The following is a 13,870-nucleotide window of genomic DNA, read 5'->3' as shown; positions in this document are numbered from 1 at the left end:
TGAAGCAACAACAGAAAAATTTTCAGTCAGGCAAGGGAAGCCCTGCTGAAACAATGGCACTTCAAATCTATAATTTGGAGAGGGGAGATAGAAGGTTTCCAGCTCTCTCTGAAGTTTGTGAGAGCTGTGTCATTTTTTTCTTAAAACCTTAACGTTGATAGATGTGGGATTACTCAAGAATCATACACTTATATTTAAAAAAAAGTCTTTTGGGATCTTATGGTTAAGAAAAAGCTGTGACCCACCTTTACCTAACAGCTGCAGAAAAGGGAACAACCCTTGAGTGCCTTTTCTTAAATTTTCTGATTTGAAGCAGTTTGTGGTTTTGTGATTCTCATGAGTGATTGTGAAAGCACTGAGTTGTCGGTGTTGAGCATATTCATGTAGGTAGCATGATTGCTGCCTTAGGAAACTGTTCTCTGGAAGTGCCTGTTTTGCTCCATGAACACCAAAGGGAACACTGGTGCTCCTAACACAGCAGTCCCAGTTAGAAGATCAAAGTGGGACAGGTTTTATGTTTCTGTTACTCATCTGTGAAATGGGATAACATGTTTCTTTCCTTCAGCTAAAGGATAAATTCCTCTTCTTCTGATACCATGATCTGGTAATTACATGAAAGCTCAAACTGTCTTACTTCTATTTTAAAATGTTTTTACTTCTCTTGGGACATTAAGAAAGCTTAAAACTTTTAGTCTGAGTTTAGTAAAACCAGACTTGCAAAGAAAGACAAATAATGGTATCTTCCTTCCTTCCCCTCTCTCTTTCTTTCTTGATCTTACACATTTCAGTCCTGGGTGGCTTGGGAACTGACCTATTTTTGATCATTGACTGTACTACAGAAACCGCAGAGAAATACATGCCATAAAATACAAAACAAAATTTAACATTTTATTCTAATACATTACTATATTTTCTAAATCTTTTGTTAATCTTTGAAAGTCACGTTTTAATTATTTTTTTAAAGTGGAAAAATACTGGTTCTCTATTCTGGGATTCACTCCAGAGCTGAAAACACTAGTATTTGTAGTACATCAATTTACAAAGCCTGTTAGTTAAACTGAAGAAAAATGTAGCGAGACATGAATGCCAGAGAAGATTAAGTGCCTAGCTAAGAAGCACACAAAAAAATGTATCTTATGTCCAGCTTGTGGTGAGTGCAATGCCTCAAAAGGGAAAGGGCAGTAACAAGAGAGCAGCACTGGCTCTTCTGTCCTTAGCTAGCAGAAATGGATAATAAAAGCAACAGCAGAGAGGAATGCAGAGATCTGGCACTGGCATTAGAAAAGCCTGCAACGGTGACAGAAATATCTTCAACACTGAAGACTGCTCTGTAGCTAGCATGTCAAGAGTACAGTGGGAAGGACACCAACTTACATATATCTCTCTCATGGACCATGATGAAGGCAAATCAGGAAGTAAAGAAGGAAACTCAGCTGTTTCTGTCAGCAGCATGGTGTGAGCTGGCTGTGCAACTATTGAAAAGGAAGAATTCAGCTAGGGGAAACAACAAGAGGGACAGAAGACACAGCCTATGTGAAACATGCTTATTTCTCCAAATAACCCCAGAGCAAAGCAGAGGTGTGCCTGGTATGGCCCCTCTCTGAATTGCCCTGTCCCACTCTCCAGGAACACTGTTTGCCTCTGAAAAGCATCTGTGCAGCTGTGAAGGCAAATGAAGAGTGGATCCCGAGCAAGGTTCAGACAGGTTCAGCCACTCAAAGCAACTGCCTGCATGTTAGAAGATTTGAAAACCATTGTGAGAGAGAAATGCTCTGCTGAAGTGAGTACTTCAGGTAGGGATGCATTCTGCATCCCTTTCTGAAGGTGGTGGAAGAGCTCTGACAGAGCAGGAGTGCTGGGAAGGAAACTGTGTGGAGGCAATGTACTTTCAAATCTCTCTTCTTCCCCTATCAAGAGATATTGCTCTTCTACTTCAAGAGAAAGGACTGAGATTTTTTCAGCCCGTCAATGACTTCGTCCATTTTACCAGTTTTTATGTCCCTGCCTGGTGAGACCTCATTGTAGCTGAAAAAAACAGGAGACCCTGAAGCACAACCTGAAGAAGTGAATCCCAGCTGTGCTTGCTGGGCACAGGACACCTCCTTCTCTGAATGCCCTATGTGTGTGCACCAGGATCTGCCCCTCCCAGAAGCTTTTCCTGAATGAGACTGTATAATACTAAAGAAGTTCCCTTATGATGAGTTTCCCAAGGGCATTTTGTACAGTGCTCCATCACAAAGCATTGCTTTATTTGAAGTATTCAGGGGGAAAAAAAAGTCCTATTTTGGAAATGCCAGCTTGTGCAGACAGGGGTGAACGTAAAGTGGACAGCAGCATCTTCTCTTCTTTTCCTAGTCAGACATGCTCACCCAGAGCACCAGCTGTCACAGCAGCTCAGATGTCCCCAGGCCCAAGTCCTAACTGGTGACAGGCTTCAGAGGATGGACTGGGCAGGCTGGTGGTGGCAGCTGGCTGTGCCGGGCTTCCCAAAGGTTTCCCACTCCTTGGTCTCAGTACTCTGGGCTTACTGCATGCGTGCTGTGATGCCACAGGAGAGTTTGAGTGTTCTTTATGTGTCCTCAGCCATGAGACAGAGGGTCAATGTGGTCTTGAAACAAAATTCTTCAACTGAAAATAATTGTTAACAGTCAGTCACTCAGATCCCTAACACTGAAATTCCTATAAACACAGACATTTCACAGCCAGATAGTACATTCTCTATTCCTGAAAGAAGAGTTGTATCTTTTTTTTAAAGTGTAACTGCTGAGCAGACAAATGGGAATGTGTCGATTATATAGAACAAGGCGTGTAGGAAAGAGAAGAAATTCTTCAGCTCCTTGGCAACGAAATTGTATTTAATCATATTCAGCTCTTTTCCCCTTGTCCAGGCATGTCCAGAAAAAATCAATCTTATGATCAACATGCCACAGGAATCTTATTTTTTAATTTATCTCTGTAAGGGATTCTGTTTTGATACTTCTCATCAGACAAGAACAATTACTGTGCCCCTAAGCTCTCCCCTGCCTCCAGTCTTCAATTAGTCACATCTGATAACATTTTTCAATGTAAAAGTAAGGTCATCTCTTCAATTGCTTATGTCTAAATCCGGGAACACTATGATAACTCATTCACAAAAGAACACCTCCCTCTTCCAAGCCAGCCCAGGGCCTTCTGCATCTAGGTTTTCAAAATCATCACCTTTTAAAAACCTTTGGCTGAGCTGTAAGAAGGCCACTGATTACATTTTTGTTTGCTTGAGATACCTCCTGGTGTTTTCAGAAGTACACAGGCCAAGCCAAGCACTTGAGTGCATGTGTTTCAGTTCACTAAACAGACCTTCTGAGATCAGTGGGATACTGACACATGCAAAATTGAGCCTCTACTTAAGGACTGTGAGTCCAGAACTTTCTCCTCCACTCTTTTCCAGTTTGTTTCCTTTTTTTCAGAACTTTGAACTATGTTGTGGGTTTTTTCTTCAACTGTCCTATCAATTGTGTCATGGAGAAAGGTCACAGTCTTCACAGTTTGTTGGTTTTCTAGTCTGTTTTCAGTCAGGCCTCGAAGGCAGCAGATTCTTATCTACATTTGTTCAAGAAGAAAAGCCACGTTGGGCATCATGGCACTTGAGCTTACTGTTAAAACACTCCCGCTCCCCATTGGTGTATCTTTTTCCTTTAGGCAAGTACCAGAAAAGCTCACCAACCGTTCAAAACAAAATGTTAATGGGGAAAAAAACCTTTCTATTCGAAAAAGGTCATGAAAAATGAAAAAAGAGGCTAGCAAAAAACCCCCAGCTCTTCTTTCATACAGGGCCTGGCTCTTCCTCTGGTGGGGTAGAGATGGGGCCAGCCCGGCTGGTGATCCAAGCCTGAGTCACATTGCAAGGACACAGGCCCTCACAGCACTGCTAACACCCACCTGGTGGGACAGCACAGCTAACAGAGGCAGCCAACAGTAGGTGCTGGGCTCAGCTTCAATATCTGGGAACTTCTTCTGGGATCATAGGGGAACTCCTGGGAACTCTTGGAGATAAAGCTGCAAACAAGTTCATTAGAGGAGGTTTGCTTGCTAGGGGTTTTGATCTGGGCTGTTGTGGAGAGATTGCTAAGGCCTGTCAGCTCTGGGACTGTTACCCCCTGCTGCTCTTCCATAGGGGCACCAATGATGTCAGGGGAGACCTGAGGTATTTCAAGCATGACTGCATGGATCCAGGGGTGGTGGCTAAGGGTACAGGGGCCTAAGCAGTGTCTCCTCAGTCCCACCAGTGAGGAGAAGGTCTTGAGGCAGAGTGGATGGATCCTACAGGTCAACAAGGGATTGCACAGCCGGTGTCAACAAAGATTTGTCTTCAAGACCTTGGAAGCCTTTCTGATGATCGAGAAATTCTTGGAAGAGATGGGGTCCCCTTGACCAAGCGGGGCAAAAATGTCAACATGGTGGCCAACTTGGTGAGGAGAAGTTTTAAACTAGAAGTGATGGGGGAGAGAGATGATGACCTATAATCAAGCGAGGAATTGGTTGGCAAGCAAAGGGTATGGGGTGATGTGGACAAGAAACCTACCTTATAATCAATATAAAGCAGAAAGGAGCAGAAAGGGGCCCATCCTAAGGGTATGCACGCAAATTAGAGTAAGCCTACATGACAGCATGATGGGGGAAGACGTCACACCTTTTCTGGGAAATCAGTACAACTGGGAGTTGCCTTTATGTGAGATAGCACTGGTGATGCAGCTGTCTCTGCTTTGGGAGGGGTGGTGAGCCAGCTGAGAGCCTATAGGTGAAGGGTAAGAGGGTAGATCATCATGACTGACATTGTGATGGGTGTCTGCTACAGACCACCTGATCAGGAAGAAGTAGATAAAGCCTTCTTCAGACAACTGGAAGAACCAAAATATGAAAATGGTATGTATGTATACCTAAAACCAGAAAGGTCTTATATATATAAACCCGAGATTGTGGTGAGGCACCATGGGACATGGTCTCCTACCTGGGAGGGAGAATGGGCCTCAGCATATTGAAAGCCTCAACCCACACAGAGTTCTGGGGGAGGATGCCACCATCCCAGTCCCAGGCAGCAGGCAGTACCTGGTTGCTGCCCCATGGCTGGGTAAGGGGACAGTGGCAGTGTCCTTGTGGCTGGACATGTGTGGTGGGTCAGGAGCTGTTGGCAGATGAAGGAGTTGCAGAGGAGGTGAGCAGCTGCACACTGTCAGGGAGAACGAACAAGAGACTGGCAAGCTCTTTGCAGAGGTTGAACAGCCCCGAAGTCCCTTCCAAATGGAATTATTCCATGATTCTGTGATATGAGGACAAACAAATGTAAGCAGATCTTCCTTAATAGGAGCATGAAGGAAACTCTGAGCACATCTAGTTTAGTGATAGGCAGTATGAACAGATTTGTAGAGCTATGGTAACTCAGCCTTAATAATGCTGAATAACGCTGAAGGTGTAACCTAGATGTCTCGATCCAAGGTTTTGTACCTCAGCTTTGAGGATGATGTGGAGAAACAAGAATGCTGAGTTGGCTAAAAAATATGACCTGTAAAGAAATATTGAACAGACTGACTGTTAACCTAAAGACAAACTGAATGAGAAACATTGTAGGAGTTTGCAAATGCTTCAGACTATCCTTGGACAGTTCCAAAGAGGAAAACATCTAGTCTGTGTTTGTGCTGGATATGACAAAAATGCAGTATCCTAGATCTTCACAGACTCCTGAAGCACTGGCCTATTGTCTACAGCCATGTGGACAGCCTATCACATCAAAAAGCCCTAGTCCAAAGAAAGAGTTTTTGTTAAGTGTTTTGACTCAATGAAGCAAAATGAATGAAAATGCCATAACCTGCTACATTTGCCTGAGTTCCAGCCCTGGATAATTGCCTTTTGCTTGTGGCAATGAATTGTCCCCCTGGGTTGCCTGTTTCCACATATACCTTGGAAGCTTTCTTTTGCCTTCACATTCCCCATTGCTTTGCCATGGTACTCCCTAGCTGAGGCAGATGGTCAAGGCTCAAAACATTGCCAGGCTATGTGTCTTCACGGACAAAGCAGTAAGCACAGATAATGTTAGAGGGCTAAAATGAATATACATAGATCCACTGCCTCTATAAACATAAACAAGCATGTAGGGGAACTGAGGCAAAGGATTAGTAGAGTTAGATAGAAAGAAGTGGGTTTGGTTTGGTTTGGTTTGGTTTGGTTTGGTTTGGTTTGGTTTGGTTTTTACCATGTGGTAAATATCTAGCTGAGTGAAGATGCTGTATTTTCTCCACATTCCCCTCTGGTGGGTTGATCTTGGCTGGCTGCTAGATACTCACCCAGCCACTCTCTCACTCCCCCTCCTCAACAGGACAGGCAGAGAAGGTAAGATGAAAAAGCTCATGGGTTGAGATAAGGACAGGGAGATTGCTTACCAATTACTATCACAGGCAAAACAGACTGAACTTGTGGAAGATTAATTTAATTTATTCCCAACTAAAATAGAGCTGGATGCTGAGAAACAAAGACAAAACCTAAAACACCTCTCCGCTCTGCCTTCTTCCCAGCCTCAACTTCACTCCTCCATTCCCAACTCCTCTGCCTCCCCCACTCTGAGTTGCACAGGGACATGAGGAATGGGGATTACAGTCAATCCGTAACAGCTCCTCTCTGCTGCTCCTTCCTCCTCATGCTGCTCCCCTGCTCCAGTGTGGATTGTCCATGGTCTACAGTCCTTCAGGAGAACCTGCTTCAGTACGGTCCTCTCCACGGGCTGAGGGGAAATCTCTGTTTCAGTGTCTGGACGGCCTTCTGTTCCTCCTTCTCTCATCTTGGTGCCTGCAGGACAGTTTCTCACTATTTCTTCTCACTCCTCTTTGCCCTCTGGTGTTTTTGTGCTTTCTTACACATGCTGTCCCAGAGGCGCCACCCCCTTGGCGGGGGGGGGGCTCAGCCGTGCCCTGCTGTGGGTGGGTTGGAGCCGGCTGGAACCGGCTGTGTCTGGCACGGGGCAGCCCCGGCCGCTCCTCACAGAGGCCGCCCTGCAGCCCCGCTGCTTGCGCATGGGCACCTGCACCCGGTACATCCCCATATTCTCCTTTCTTTTTAGTAAACTATGTTTGTGTTTGTATATTATTTTAAAATCATTATTTTTTTTATTAACTTTGGAATAAAACAGTAAGACTTGAACCAGGATCTTTTTGCTTATGATGACAGTTGGCTTCTGCTGATGGCTGGCAGAGGGGTTACACAGACACTGAATTCTTTCACAGCTGCTGTTAAGTGCACGTGTGTGTGCAACAGAGCTGTGTCCCAGGGTTCATGTTGCTGATCACCAACTGCCTTCTCTGGGGCCAAGACAGAATTTCTGTCCCCTGTTGAGAATAACAGAAGACTGAGTCAAGGACATAAATCCCAACCTATGTGTTATGTACCCTGTCTCCTAGGCACCAAGTCCCATATTTTCTCCAAAAATTGTATTTCAGGAGTTCAGGTTGCACCTTTTTTGTCTGTCCTGAACTAACCATTTACTATAGCACAGACCAGTAAAATAACATACATAGAATCAAAAGGAAAAAATGTAGTCCTTGTTTTACTGCCACAGGTCAGGAATAACTTTATTATTCAGAAGATGTGAGAAAAATTGTTATTTTTGGCTTTCAGAAACGGGAGCTGTTCAAAGTTGTTGTTGAAGAAGGTTCACATTCCTATGCAGTAGCTCAAAGAAGCTGATGTATATAGATGTAATTGACTATAATATGTACAGTATATAGAATAGAAAACTTGTAATAATGGAATGTGTACATTCCTGTTTCCTTTCTTTTTACTAGTAAAGAAGTGTACTCCCATAAAGATTAGGAAGTAGGGTTATTTTTGTGACCTATATTTGTGTTCTCATTTGTCTTCTGAAATTTCCCTTTGACATACTGGGCAGTTTCATTCATCATTGCACAAAAGCAGCCAGTGACCAACAAATGAAGAACTGGCTACGTGATAAATTGCTCAGACTAATTGTACATTGAGGATGGGATTCCTGGCAGTGCTCAGCATCTTCACTGGCCTGGTGCTATGTGGCATGAAGGTGAATATCGATGATTCCTACATTCTTAGCTCAAATACTCCCTTGACTTGACCTATAGTACATAAAAGTGCTGTTGTCAAGGTTTTCCACAGGATTTACTTTTTACAACCAGAAAATTTAGTATGGGTGGGAGAAGAAGACTCCAGACACTGGTGCTGGATTTCCAGATCTCCAGCAGTCAGTTAAGGACAGGAGCCTCTCCAATCCTCCCCAAATTCCTAATAAATGTCCCTTATGCATACACAGCTCAGCTCTTTGGTGGACACACTTGAATGGTGAGGGGTCAGATGTGCTGCTTGTGTGTTGGACAGTTAGTCAGTGCTTCCTCACCATGCCCACTGCATAGAGGAGACCTCAAACTTACTCTGCAAATACTTGTCATTTGAATGGTAGATGTATGGCAGTCTGGGTACACCCTGGCCACTGCAAATTCCATGGGCATGTTCATAATCTCCTGTCTAGGAAATCTGGGACAGAAATATGACAGGTCTGTAATATAGATATACACAACATAAGTAGCATTTTAAAAAGCACAAAGTCCATATTCCAGAATCACACATACAAGAGTCTGTTTCATCAAAAACAGGATTTAGTGTACATTTTCCTAAAGTGCTTACATATTTTTTTGTTTTGAGTTTTACAGTGTTCATGGCTGTGGTCTCCCTGAGGTTTGCTACTGGTTTGACAATCAGAGAAATATTACTTCATGCCTTCTCAATGTACAAGGTCATATCAAGGTATCATTTTTTAAGCAGGAACCCTACAGAAAACAGCTGAACAATAACCATAGTAATGGCCCTGAATGTGCTTGTATCAATATGTTATTTCACTGCATAAAGAAATCAATGTTATTAAAAAAAATCATAGCAATCATAAGGACATAGCCAATTTGAGAGTGCTATTTACTGAATAGCTAGTGACCAATTTTCCAGTCCTCCTGTTTAAATTAATGAATATTTAAAGAGGAGACTAATTTGATTTCCCTAAAACCTGCCCAGTTTCATTAACACAGCAGGGGAAAATACAAAATATGTATTTGAAATCTTTGTTCTTCAGGAAAAGCTATTCTACCTCTGATGTGTGGAAGATTAAAAGAAACCAGTGATTAAAATAATATTAACCCAGTTTGTATTACTCCTGTTATTTCCCAGTCTTAAACTATGGCAAGTGAAAGATGGTTAAATTCCTATTTTTTAATGAGATTTTTCAGAGAATAATATAAATGCTTTGTGGGAAGACTGAAAAACCAAATTTTTTTTTCACAAAGCAGCAGCAACCATTTCAAGGGGAAGGCGACTCCAACATGACAAAAGCATGGTGTGGGCTAGGATGTCTCCCAAATACAGTGACACTATTAAAGCCATTCGCTGTGTATGAAGACTCTAAATGATACAGAAGCAGTCCCTTATCTGGTAGAACAAAGACTGTTAGAAAAATCTATTTTTTTCTGGATGAATTTCATTTACCTTTTCAACAGATTTTAAATCTTTTGTAAAATACTGCAAGGGGGCATAGCACAGTATGAGACTTGTAATCAGCCTGAAAAGAGTGACAGAAAACTGGCTCATTTGGTCTCTCTCAATGCTTTCCTTTATTCTAACCCGTCTGTTCACAGCTTAAATCACAGGAAATTTGAGTGTTTAACTCTTACAGCAGGTAGCAGAAAAAAGCACAAAGGAACCTGAGCAAAATATTTGAAGTAAAATCTAGATTCAGAAGCAAATCAGGGGCATGACTCACCTGCATAAACCAATTATTCTACATGCATAACCTTTTTTGTTGTTGATCCACCTGACAAGTGAATGCTTGGATTTAACATGGAAAAAAAAATCACCCTTAGCTTTTCATGAAGGAAGAGACTAATTGAGTAAAAGCAAATTTGGAGGGGAAAAAAACCCCAGTATATATTAGCTGGCTAACAACAGAAAAATAATTATCTTGGCGTGGAGCTCTAGCAAGAAGTGCTGGAGTGTCTATGTCTAAATGCCTATCAACTTGTTTGTAACAGCATGTAATAATGGTCAGAGGTGTGTCAGCCAGCTTTGGGTCCCTAAGGAAGTGTTTGCAAGAAAAGTAGGTGCCTGTGGTTTGTATCCTTACATTCTGTCTAAATAAATAGATGTGTATATTTTAGATCTCATCCTCAGCCTCTTGGGACAAGCACCGTCTTTCTGTTATGTGTTGGTACAATAATTGCTCTGCTCCATGCCTGGGCTTTCTAGGAGAAACAAACTCTATAGGGGAACAGAGAATACCTGAAAAACATGAAGTATGAAAATATCTGCAAAGATGAGAATATCTCCCCGCATCAGGTCTCTGTCTGAGACTGGGACAGCTGCATTTTGCCTATCTCAGTTCCATCTAGGATTTCAAGCAGGTACTTCCCTAGGGATATTTTGTTTGTCACTGCTATTTCTTGTTGTTTCTTTAAAATAGAATCAGAATTTAATTTTCAAGAAACACAAGCTGAAGCCACTAAAACCAGTATTTTTAATACCACTTTATCAATATTAAATATAACTCTTGTGCTCCACAGCTAGAGTACAGAACAAGGGGGATAAGATATTGCCTGATAACATTATTCAGAATCCCCAAAGCTCCACTTATATAACCTGAAAGTCTCTGTACTCTGACTATAAAGTGTCAATATATAACTTGCAGTGTACATTGCAGTTAGTTGTGAACAGGCTAAGACAGTACTTGCAAAAAACTAAGAACTTCAAAATCACTGACATTAGTAACTGGCTTAATGAAAGACTTGTCCTCTGTAAGTCTGAACAGATGCTAATGGAAGTATAACTAGAACCCAGATTTGCTCAGGGAGCAGGTGTCAAGCCATGTTACAAACACAGGTTATGTATCTGGTCTTTCATTGAGATTTTCTCAGAAGGGAAAAATTTTGTTTCTCAGGTCCTGCAGGCTACACCTACACTGCCAGACAGAACTGGACACAAGGGACTTGAACACCCCCCCAGCGGCTGTCTCTGTTGTTTAGTGATTAACATGCTTCATGGAGCAGCTCAGTCCTGTGTCAAACAGCACATTCCCGGGCAGGTTCCCAATGGGCGCCCTGGGTATACTGGGTTTGCGTGGCAAGGTTTTGGCAGCAGGGAGCTACAGGGGTGGCTTCTGTGAGAAGCTCCTAGAAGCTTCCCCTGTGTCCGATAGAGCCAATGCCAGCCGGCTCCAAGGCGGACCCACCGCTGGCCAAGGCCGAGCCCATCAGCAACGGTGCTAGTGCCTCTGGGATAACACATTTAAGAAGGGGGGGGGGAAAACTGCGCAACTGCAACCAAAGAGAGGAGTGAGACTATGTGGGAGAAACAACTCTGCAGACACCAAGGTCAGTGAAGAAGGAGGAGGAGGAGCTGCTCTAGGTGCCAGAGCAGAGATTCCCCCATTGGTGCAGACCATGGTGAGGCAGGCTATGCTTGCAGCCCATGGAGGTCCATGAAGAAGCAGATCTCTACCTGCAGCCCATGGAGGACCCTATGCTGGAGCAGGTGGATGCCCAAAGGAGGCTGTGACCACATGGAGAGCCTGCACTAGAGCAGGCTCCTGACAGAACCTGTGGCCCTGTGGATAGAGGAGCCCACACTGAAGCAGGTTTACTGGCAGGACTTGTGACCCCATGGGGGACCCACGCTGGAGCAGTCTGTTCCTGAAGAACTGCAGCCCATGAGAAGGACTCATGTTGAGTCCATGGAGGACTGTCTCCTGTGGGAGGGACTCCACGCTGGAGCAGGTGAAGACTGTGAGGAGTCATCCCCTGGAGGAGGAAGGAGCAGCAGGAACAATGTGTCATGAGGTGACCACAACTCCCATTCCCCATCCCCCTGCACTGCTGCAGTGGAGGAGTTAAAGAAATATTAGGAGTGAAGTTAAGCCTGGGAAGAAGGGAGGGGTGGCGGAAAGGTGTTTTTAATATTTGTTTTTATTTTCTCTTTACCCCACTCTGATTTGATTGGCAATAAATTAAATTAATTTTTCCCAAGTCAAGTCTGTTTTGCCCATGACGGTAACTGGTGAGTGATCTCCGCCCATCCTTATCTCAACCCACAAGCCTTTTATTATATTTTTTCTCTCCTGTCCACCTGAGGAGGGGAGTGATAGAGCGGCTTTGGTGGGCAGCTGACATCCAGCCAGGGTCAACCCACCACGCTGGGCAAGGTCACCTGCTTTGGGAGGAAAGAGCATTTTTTTAGAGAACAGCCCTTTGCCCATATTATTTACTAGCACTGTCATAGACATGAAGGCCAACATCAAACTAGAGCAATTGGTGTCCTGCACAGACATAGATGCAGAATCACTTGATAGGTTAAATGGTAGTCAGTAGGGCTGTTTCTGCTTATGGCACTCAAAGATTTGGCTGAAAGTAGTGATTTTACCTACATATCACAACAAAAGCTGTCATTGCTTCTTTTGGCCATTATACTTTTCCCAGGGCACATTGAGCCACTTTCAGAATCTGTAAGAAATTTTATAATTTCTACAAAGAGACTGCTCTTTCCCAGCCTAATTCACTTTAAAATAAAATCGGCTAGATTACCACAAACCAGATTGATCTGCTGTGTCACTTAAAATGGAGAATTTGCACAGGAATGGGTGAGGAATGCTCATATCCTCTTTCAGCCGGCTCTGCCACGGGGTTGGAAGCAGGGAACTGAGGCAGCAGTGACAGTAGTGCTTGTGGTAGCACCTGAAATAATGTCAGCTATTTCCAGAGTGACTTCCTGCCTATCTGTCTATCCCATCAGACATTTTCATGAAGTCTGTTATATTCCCGAGTCCTAACACTGAACCCAATATTAAGCTGGGGATTAAACCTTTGTAGCTGAGATATCTAGGTATTCGTGTTCTCAATTTGGTGGTTTATGTAAACAATAGTATTTTTGACCCCATTAAAATAGACACAGGAACTGAATTATTTTCAATTAAATTCAGTTTCAGTTCAGTTTTACAGCAGTATCTTTCCAATCAACAGCAAAACACTCCCCCAGTGGCAAATTTGATTTCGGAACACAAGCTGTTTTCTTAAAAGTGATTCTGTAACATGTTAAAAGGAGCGACTGTCAAGAAGTTATACTACAAAACTGTCCTCTGTCTGGTAAATAAAAATCAGATACATATCGACCTTTCTGTTGCGCCAGCAGAGATGGTTTATCTGAACAGTATTAATCCTTCCAGCAAGGAGAAAACTGCTTTTGAAAATAATGTAAAATGCTTCAGCAATGTTCTTTCCAGCTTTGACAATGTCACTGCTGAGCGTGGTGATGTCCAACAAAGATATCTGAGAATACTGACTTAAGAAGTGGCTTTTCTGTACATTTTTGTTACATTTCCGCCATCAAAATGATCTTCAGTTTGGTGCGGTAATGCAAGAGCTTTTTTAGCATTGTCTGTGAAGAGCTGCAGTCAGATTAACGTTAGTCCTCCACATGATTTAAAGGGAGCCACAGTTCTGCACGCCAGCTTATTTGTACACAGAGCATATTTTTAACAGCAGCAGCTTCTAGTATTTTCTGCTTAAACTGTTGGGATTATGTGAAAGAAGCTGGAGTTATCTCAGCAGCTGCTTTGTCTGGAGAAGACTGTAACAAATGCAATCTTGCTGTACAAAACTCTGTATTAAGAAAAGCCATCCTACTGTGGTCATCATTCAAACAGATCCGAGACTACTGTGTCCCCTTCTCCATCAAATCCTCTCTTACCAGTTTGTGATAACGGTCCCTTTCAAAGTACTGTGCTTGTGTAACATAAGTGTCAAACTCACTTGGTGAGATATGTTTCTTTCCTTCTTTCTCCTCAGAA

This window comes from Strix uralensis, chromosome 3, assembly GCF_047716275.1.
Source record: "Strix uralensis isolate ZFMK-TIS-50842 chromosome 3, bStrUra1, whole genome shotgun sequence".
NCBI lineage: Eukaryota > Metazoa > Chordata > Aves > Strigiformes > Strigidae > Strix > Strix uralensis.
Note: the sequence above shows the minus strand (reverse complement) of the source record.